The following is a 9,639-nucleotide window of genomic DNA, read 5'->3' as shown; positions in this document are numbered from 1 at the left end:
TAACTCAACATGGTACAAGATAACCCTCATTTGGAGGTGTGAAGAAGCTTGTCCTTGGATCAAACCGAGTTAAATATCTTTGGCATATATTCTAGTTTGAACCAAATTCGGAACTTTGATCCTCATCCCATTGATTGACATTGATAATCTCGACCCTACAAGTAATACTATCTATATTTTGAACCTTTGTGGTCATTGATGATAAAGGGGGAGAGAAACAAAGATAGGTAGTAAAGATAATGAAAAAGGGGGAGAAATATCATAAAGGGATAGATATGACAAAGGAAAGGGATCAACTAAAATTTTGAGCACACAAGTAGGGGGAGCAAGCTCATGAACTTGTTTGGTGCATTTGAATGTGCATTTCATATGTTTGCTTGCATGGGACAAGTTTTAAAATTTAATATCTATGCTTATGTGGTGTATGTTAGTTGTCGGTTTGAATGATGAAATGAAAACTAGCATGCATAGGATATCTAGTGATTTCACTTCCAAATATTTCTAAAGTGGTATTAAGCTAACCATGGTGCTAAGGATGGTATATTGGTGCACTCCGATTGGTATCACGCTTCAAAGGTCCATTTTTTATACCTTAGCATCATATGGTAGACATTGACTCCTATATTTCCTATCTAAGCATATGTGTAAGTTACAATCCAAACTCTTAGCACATATGTAGGGGGAGCAATTGCTACCATTTGGGGTTCATAAAACTTGTCCATATCCTTTTACACATGGTAAATATGCTTGGGCAAGCAACATGGATTAAATCGAATTTCAATTCATATCTTTGTATAAGGGTTGTCATCAATTACCAAAAAGGGGGAAATTGAAAGCTCTAGTTTGGTTTTGGTGAATTAATGAAACCCTAAGTGCTAACCTAGTTTATCAAGTGATCATGAGATAGGTAGCACACTCCAAGTTGCGAAGCAAACAAAGATCATAGCATGATGATGATCAAGTGCTTGGACTTGAAAAGAACAAAGAGAAAAACAAAAAGCTCAAGGCAAATGTATAAACCATAGGAGCTATTTTGTTTTGGTGATCAAGACACTTAGAGAGTGTGATCACATTTAGGATTGATAGTCGTACTATTAAGAGGGGTGAAACTCGTATCGGAATTCAGTTATCAAAGTGCCACTAGATGCTCTAACTCATTGCATATGCATTTAGGATCTAGTGGAGTGCTAACACCCTTGAAAATGTTTGTGAAAATACGCTAACACATGTGCACAAGGTGATACACTTGGTGGTTGGCACATTTGAGCAAGGGTAAAGAAGATAGAGCTAAAAGGGAGTTAATCGCGCTGGTTACAGTGACCGGACGCGTCTGGTATGGTGACCGGACACGTCCGGTATTTGGCGATGAACTCTGCGACCGAACGTGTCCGGTCGCCACACCGGAGAATCAGAAAACACAGAGTTTGGTAGAGCAGTTGATCGGACGCTGGCAGCGTCCGGTCCGGTGTGACCGGACGCGTCCGGTCGAGCGTGGATGCTTACTGTACTCCACCGGATGCTGCGGCTCAGTGTCTGGTCATTTGTGATTCAGCGTCTAGTTTGAGCGTCCGGTCGTCGGCAGATTGGGTAGCAATGACTATGTTGGTTTGAACTAGACATGTGGCAGTCTGGGGGCTATCGGACATGTCCGGTATGCTGACTGGACGTGTTGGGTATTCACGACCGGAGCGTCCGGTGCTGCGTCCGGTCAGTTGGACTGTAGCGTTCGGTCAGCCCGCATTATGCCCAGTGAAGGGGTATAACGGCTCTATTTCGTGGGGGCGTCTATTTAAACCCCATGGCCGGTTGAAGCTCACACCTTTGGCCATTTTCATTGACATAGCAACCTTGTGAGCTTAGCCAAAGCCCTCCCACTCATCTCCATCATTGATTCATCATCTTTGTGAGATTGGGAGTGAATCCAAGTGCATTGCTTGAGTGTTTGCATCTAGAGGCACTTGGTGTTCATGTTTCGCTGCGGATTTTGCTTGTTACTCTTGGTGGTTGCCGCCACCTAGACGGCTTGGAGCAGCGAGGATCGTTGAGCGGAGGGTGGTGATTGTCTCCGGCTCCGATCGTGGTGATTGTGAGGGGTTCTTGACCTTTCACTGGCGGAGAGCCAAAAGGTACTCTAGTGGATTGCTTGTAGCTTGTGTGATCCTCATCTTATATTGGTTGTGTGGCACCCTATTGAGGGTTTGGCGTGTGAAGACAATTAGTGCGTGAACCTCCAAGTGAGTGAATCACCACAACGAGGACTAGCTTGTCGGCAAACAAGTGAACCTCGGTAAAAAATCATTGTGTTCATCATTGATTCCGAGGTGATTGGTCTTCATTGTTATTCATCCTTGTGATTGATTGGTTCTTTCATCTATATGACGGTATAACATTCTTGATCACTCTCTTTACTTTACCACAAACTAGTTGACAAGCTCTTTAGTGTAGCTAGTTGTGAGAGCTTGCTTGGTTGGTTGGTGTGGCTCTTTAGTTAACCTTTGAGAGCACACTAACATAGGGTAGTGTCATAGCTCTTGTGTGAATCGACACTATCTAAACTAGAATTGTAGTAGGTGGCTTGCATTTTGAGTAGGCTAGCGCAACACTTGCTTTGCCTCATAATTGTCTAACTATTTTATTAAGTGTTGTTGTAGAAATTTTATTAGGCTATTCACCCCTCCCTCTAGCCATTAGGACCTTTCACCATTGCAGTGGGAAGAGCTTATGACGCGTGCCACAGAAGCTGGGTTGGATAAAAAAGGGGTATCTCGATGGATGTTTCAACCAGGTGGAATTCTGCCTACCTAGTGCTGAGAGATGCCTTGTACTATAAGGATGCATTTATTAGGCTGAAGTCTTCAAATCGCCGTAGGTATGCCAAGATTTCTCCATCTTCTACTGAATGGGACAATGCATTGACAATTTTTGGTTGCTTGAAGAAATTTTATTATCTCACTGAAATTCTATCTAGCACTTCATATCCTACTGCAAACTTATTTTATAGAGGTTTCTGTGATATAAAGCTCTTGCTTGACGACTGGGGCTATGGTGGAGATGCTACAATTAGAGATATGGCAATTGCCATGAATGACAAATTTGACAAATATTGGCAGCAGTCCAACATTGCTCTAGCTGTAGCCTGTTTTCTTGATCCTAGGTATAAGAAAATGCTAATAGAGTACTACATGAAGTTCTATGGTGATCATTATCAAGTTGAACTTGATGAGTTTGTTACTGCGGTAAAGAAACTATACAACTTTTATGTTAATTCTGCTCCTGCATCATCAAAGAAAAATAGTAAAGGGGTTGCACCTGGACCTAGTAACACAACTGATATATTAATGGGAAATGTAGACCATGACCTAGAAGAATTCTTATATGATGCAAGTGAACCTGCTATGGTTGAGTCAAATGAGTTGGAGAGGTATATTGCAGAACCACTTCTGAAAATTGTTGGTGAGTTTGACATCTTAGCATGGTGGAAAAACAAGAGAGAACAATATCCTATCCTTTCACAAATTGTTCGGGATGTAATGGCCATACAGGTATCAACAGTAGCATCCGAGTCTGCTTTTAGTGCTGCTGGTCGTGTTGTTGATCCCTATCGTAGTCGTCTTGATCCTGAGATGATACATTCATTAATTTGCACAAAGGATTGGATTACTGTAGCAAGAAAAGGTGCTCATTTTATCTGTTTTTTTAGTTATACACACTTATAATTGCAGTAGAATAATGCATTGGTTATTTTCCTTTCTCATTTTTTGTTCAGATTCTAAAATGGTTGGATCAATTGTGAGTGATCTTGAGGTTGAGGCTTTGGCTAATGTTGTGGCTAAACTGAAAATTGAGGTATGTTTATTGACTGCTTGCTCTGAAATATGCGTTGCTACATCTAATTTGAATTCACTTTGCAAACTTGTATGAAAAGGACAAGGAGGGGGATGAGGACAATGAGGAAGCAAAAGACATGGAAAGTGATCTTGACCTCATGGATGATGCTGATGAGCTGTAGATGTTTTGTTATCTGTTAGTGTTAATTGCTTGTTCTAGACTTGTATTTGTGTGTCAAGCTGTCAGCTATTGTGTTAATACTTAAGACCAAGGATCATGCACTTGTTAATTATTATATGCGCTTGAACTTGATCATGCACTTGGTAATTGTTATGTGCTTGGGTCATGCACTTGTTAATTGTTATGGACTCTACGGTATTCCGTATTAAATTTTCGTATACCCACCGTGTTCGACATAATTATGCTCGAATTGGTTTGTTTTCGATATTCCATAAGTTTATGTTCGTTTTCGTGTCCGACTTTACCGTTTTCGCTTTCGTTTTCGTATTCAAATGTAAATGTAGAAAACGGTTGAGGGGTTTTTCGGCCGTTTTCGACCGTTTTCATCCCTAGTCCCACCATGGTGTGCAGTGGGCTACAATAATGTTTCTGTGTATGTAACTACAGCAAGCATTTTTCTTTTCTTTTGACAATGGCAGACCTACAGGCAATTGATAGGATGATTTAGTATATTTTGATGGAACAGTAAAAATCAAAATATGGGAATTAATCTTGGATTCGATTTGGTACCCTATATACTGAAATATATATGTATTATTGATCCAAACAATGACGAATGGAAAATGAACATGATGTATCATACCCCTGAGGACTTGAATAGTTGAATGCCTCTGCTGGGCCTGCCGGCCTGGGCAGCTGGGTGTAAGGAACCACGGGCCCGGCGCCACGGCCGCCGGCTGGCGTGGTGACGCAGCGAGCATGGAGTAGCGCTGTTGCCGACAGGAAGATGACAGAGAGATCCACATCTGCTCGGGCGCTCGGCCACCCGCCGGAGCAGGTTCGTGCTTCGTGGCAGCGAACAGCGAGCGCAGGGGGAGGAGCAGCCGCAACATGTACACGTGCACGAAACACGCGCGCGAGGCCATGGCCGAGACCCCGATGAACCGACCGACGCAGCACGGAGAGAAGGGAGAAGGTGGTGTCATTGTTGCAGACGAAGATCCATCACACTTCGATGCCATGTTTCCATCTGCTCAACGAAGCGACGATATAAATACTATCAGTGACACCTCGGTTCCTTGGCAGTTCATGATGATCTGCATCAATTGCCGAGTAAAAATTTACTTGGTGGGAGTTTTTCGTTCTCTCTTTATTTCTTGAAGACCTTTAGTAGTACGTAGCAATTTAGTGACTTGATGCGGCTTACGGGATGACGTGGCTTCATGAAATTGTAGAAAAATATGATAGTGGGGTTCTCCTATACAGTAGATGGGCTACAATATCATCATTTTAATATGCTGGAAGTTGTGGAAAGAAACTCAAAGGATTTTCGAGCACAAAATGACTCTAAATCATCAAATCTTACATAAGATCAAAGAGGAGGCAGCACTTTGAAGATTGACAGGAGCAAAACATTTATCTACGCTCATACATAGCTCTTAACCCATCTACGCTCGGCCTCTCTTCTTTCATGACATCATATACAGTTTCTTAAATCTTGTACGGCGCCTATTTAGGCTTACTTTTTTTAATACGACTGATTTCGTTTCGAAAAAAGACATTAATCTGTTTGATAGAAGAGCTAATTATTAGCTAGTTAAAAATTAGCTAATATTAAACCTAGTGCATCCAAATAGAAAGATTAATAGGCGAACTAATATTTCAGCCAGTTTATAAAATAGCGCGCTATGATCTTTAGCGACTAGTTTTTCTAGAGGCTACAAAAGCTACGGTGAGCTAAACCCATTTAGCATATGAGAAAAAACATGTTAAACATTAGAGAATTTTACATATATATATAAACTTAAAAGATGAACTAGATATTATAAATACCAACTAATAATTAATAACTTATAGTCTCACGAATACATCAGTTCATACACAATACATATATATCACAAACACGTCAGTTCATACACGTTTATCTTTAATCAATTGGTTCAGTAACCTTGTTTTTTTCTTAGGAGATGTTTGGTTTCACGGACTAAATTTTAGTCCATGTCATATCGGACGTTCGGAAGCTAATTAGGAGGACTAAACATGAGTTAATTATAAAACTAATTACACAGATGGAGACTAATTTACGAGACGAATTTATTAAGTCTAATTAATCCATCATTAGCACATATTTACTGTAACACCACATTGTCAAACCATGGACTAATTAGGCTTAAAAGATTCGTCTCGCAAATTAGTCTCAATCTATGCAGTTAGTTTCGTAATTAGTCTATATTTAATACTCCATGCATGTGTCCAAACATCCGATGGAATAGAGACTAAAATTTAGTCCGTGGAACTAAACACCCCCTTAAACAAACCAGGCAGGAAGCTATCGATTATATTAAAAAGGAGATGAGCCCAGCCTGAGTTAAAACAACCGAAATACAATAGAGCGATGAGACAAAAAAAAAAGGTCACAACAATAAAAAAAACTAAACTAACTAATAATAATTAAAAGCAACAAAGCCAACATCAGTTGGTTAGATTGACACATCAGTACGAGCTGCACAACAAAACCACACCATACCCTACAACAAAGAAGGCACTGAAACTCTAAAAGCAACGTCACTTCACAAAACCCAACACCACACACTACGGCCATGTTTAGATTGCAAAAAATTGCAACCCGATGAATAGTAGCGATTTCGTCTTATTTAATAAATATTGTCCAATCGTGGATCAACTAAGCTCAAAAGATTCATCTCGTGATTTCCAACTAAACTGTGCAATTAGTTATTTTTTTTACCTACATTTAATGCTCCATGCAAGCGGTAAAAAATTGATGTGATGGAGAGAGAGTGAAAAAACTTGAAATTTGGAGGTGATCTAAACAAGGCCTACCATCAAACTACCAAGCCCATGTTTAGTTCCAAAAAGATTTCCCAAAAAGTGCTACAATATCCATCACATCGAATCTTGCGATACGTGCATGAAGCATTAAATATAGACGGAAAAAAAACTAATTGCACAGTTTGGTGGGAAATTACGAGACGAACGTTTTGAGCCTAATTAATTCATGATTGAACACTAAGTGCCAAATAAAAACGAAAGTGCTACAGTAGCCAAATTTCCAAACTTGCCAAGTTGTATCTTCGTCACTGTTTGCGCCACCAATAAAGTCTCACCATTCTGCAGCCTTGTTTGGTTCCTCCGTCTAATTAGTGGGCCAAATGGGGTGCTATTTAGCGGATTCATCGCTCTAAATCCAGCTAATAGTGGCAAAAAGTGTTTAGCTCTAAAAGTGGAATAGCTTAGCCCCTAGACTTTCCGGAGGCTATAGGAGAGGCTACAACATGATATTTAAAATATTAATTTTAGCTAAGTATTCAAGCAGTTGTTAGTCAACTATCTAGACAATCTTAGTTCTTCGCAAAAAAAAGTAGACAACCTCAGTTAATTTAAATTAATTTTTAGCTTAATTAATAACTAGCTCTAGCTTATATAAACAGACCCGGACACAAAATGCACATTTTGTATATGAACTCGGAAGTCCTCGTTACAAGGATCCACGGTTTTCCAACCTCCACAGTGCAGAGAAGATGCAGACATGCAAAAATGTGCCAACATGGAATTTGGGCTACACCATCAAGTTCCTAGTATTGAGAGCATATTGGGGAATATTTGGTCAAAAAAATTCGAAGCGCAAAGCAAAAGGGAGGAAGGAGACGGCGGCTAGCCCTGCCCAAACCAGCCTGGCCGGTTTCACTGCCCAAAACTGGCTAGGTTGATTCTCAAACCGGCCAGCCCGGTTTTGCTGTTTGCCCTGGCCGGCCATAGCGCCTAGGCTCAAGGAAACTAGACAGGCTGGTTTTCCTGACTATTCCGAGCCGAGTTGGTTTTCAATTCAGTTTTGGATCTATTTTCAACGTAGGAAACTTGGAGATTTGGACTTGTTTTCTACTGGGGTAAGACTACCCCTCTATATAAACGAGAGGGTCGCGGTCGATTGAGTACTCCAACTTCCAATTGGAAAAACACAACCCATACCCCTTTTACCCTACTTTTTTTTGTACCTTGTTGTTCGTCACATCTCCCTGTGAGATTTGGCGGCATTTTAGGTGGCTTTGCTGATCCTAGGACAACCTCCACGTGTTCCTTCCCGACGAGTCTTCTCGGAGGCATTTGAGAGTCTACCAAGTGAAACATGAGCTCAACATTGGCCTAACCAACCCCTCAGTTGGTTTCATCGATCCTCTGCGTTCTTTGCTGCGATCAAGATTGTTTGCAACTGCAGACGTGCTAGTCCTTACTCATGTGTGATCCAAATTAGCGTCAACAGAAGTGATAAGTCAATTAACTCACACCAATTAAGTAACAAACTATAAAGCCATTCGACGTTACAAATATATATATTCGTGTCCTAAATTATAGGTTATTTTGGTTCTTCTAGGTACATAGTTTTTGCTCTCCACTTAGATGTACTGAGTGCTGAAACCTGGCCAGCATTTCGCACTGGATGAACTGTGCTTGACTGAAAAATTTGACCCAAACAACGCTAGACATAGGAAGATCAAGGCTGAAATTGAGCTGGGCAGTGGCCTGCCTGACGTCCGCAGCACTCGCCAGCGCATCCAAGCTATGAAAGATGCTGGATTTGAGGTGCTGTACTAAAACCCTCAGGCCATGTGGTTTAATTTCACAGAGATAAATCTAGGTGAAACTATTTGGGGATGGAAAACAATGACTGGGTTCTTCTGTTTAATTATAGATTGTCTTCGCCAAGGATCTTGCTGAGGATTCTCCATGCCTATGGTACAAGGAAATAGATCCCGGCCATTTCTCATGGGCAAACTTCAGTAACTCCAGTGTCAGAAAATTCATCACTCACGCAATTGTAATAAAAACTTTAGTTTAAGACATGTTTCTATTCTAGGTAGTCGTATAATCTGCAGAATTTGGTCTCTCTTCAGATGTCTTACTAATCTACTCTTTTTTTTTTTGGCAGGTTGCCACACTGGAGTTCCTCCGTATTGCCCCGAAAGGCTGCAATAGGCTGTTCAGCATCATCCAGACTGCCACCCACGGTTGGAGACAGGCAGCCGGTAAGTCTCGACTGGAAAGAAAATTAGAATCTAGTAGTTGGAATCATACAATTGAGCAACCAAATTCAAATTAGGTGGAACTAACTGATGATGTATGATCTCAGGGAAGAGATACTTACGGTGACCTTCTTTGTGCTTGGCCGGAAACCTCTGAAGGAGAGTGAATTTTAAAGCAATCTACAATGGCATATATGCAGTATGGGCTTGCATCCTAATTACGAGCTAAGAAAAGAAAACTGCCTAAAATCATTGTTCAGCAGCGAAGTATTGAAACAAATGTAATCTTTTGCTTGTTATGTGTTATGTACTGGAGTGCTTGATACGATTACCACCTGGAACAAACATGTGCTTGGAGTATTGTCTCTTACGTCGTTTCAACAAAAGTATAATGCTGGTTGACGTCGTGGAGAACTTGCCGGGAATTGAAATTTCTCTAGTCACCAGTCGCATTTGATGAATGATTACCGCACCTGTCAGCTGCTAATAAAGTAATAATGATATTACTACGTAACCACTGGCTGGCTCTACAACTACAAGCAAAGCACTGCCTCAGTGATCGACCACCAACTCCAGCACCACATCCATCCAA

At 40.9% G+C, this 9,639-nt stretch overlaps 1 pseudogene; it reads left to right on the top strand.

Moving 5' to 3' along the window:
- Positions 1 to 8,424: 8,424 nt before the first annotated feature.
- On the top strand, positions 8,425 to 9,221 carry LOC136488926 (cycloartenol-C-24-methyltransferase 1-like; annotated as a pseudogene).
- The last annotated feature ends 418 nt before the right edge of the window (positions 9,222 to 9,639 follow it).

This window comes from Miscanthus floridulus, chromosome 10, assembly GCF_019320115.1.
Source record: "Miscanthus floridulus cultivar M001 chromosome 10, ASM1932011v1, whole genome shotgun sequence".
Classification (NCBI taxonomy): Eukaryota; Viridiplantae; Streptophyta; class Magnoliopsida; order Poales; family Poaceae; genus Miscanthus; species Miscanthus floridulus.
Note: the sequence above shows the minus strand (reverse complement) of the source record. Positions and strands in the feature narration are given on the sequence as shown.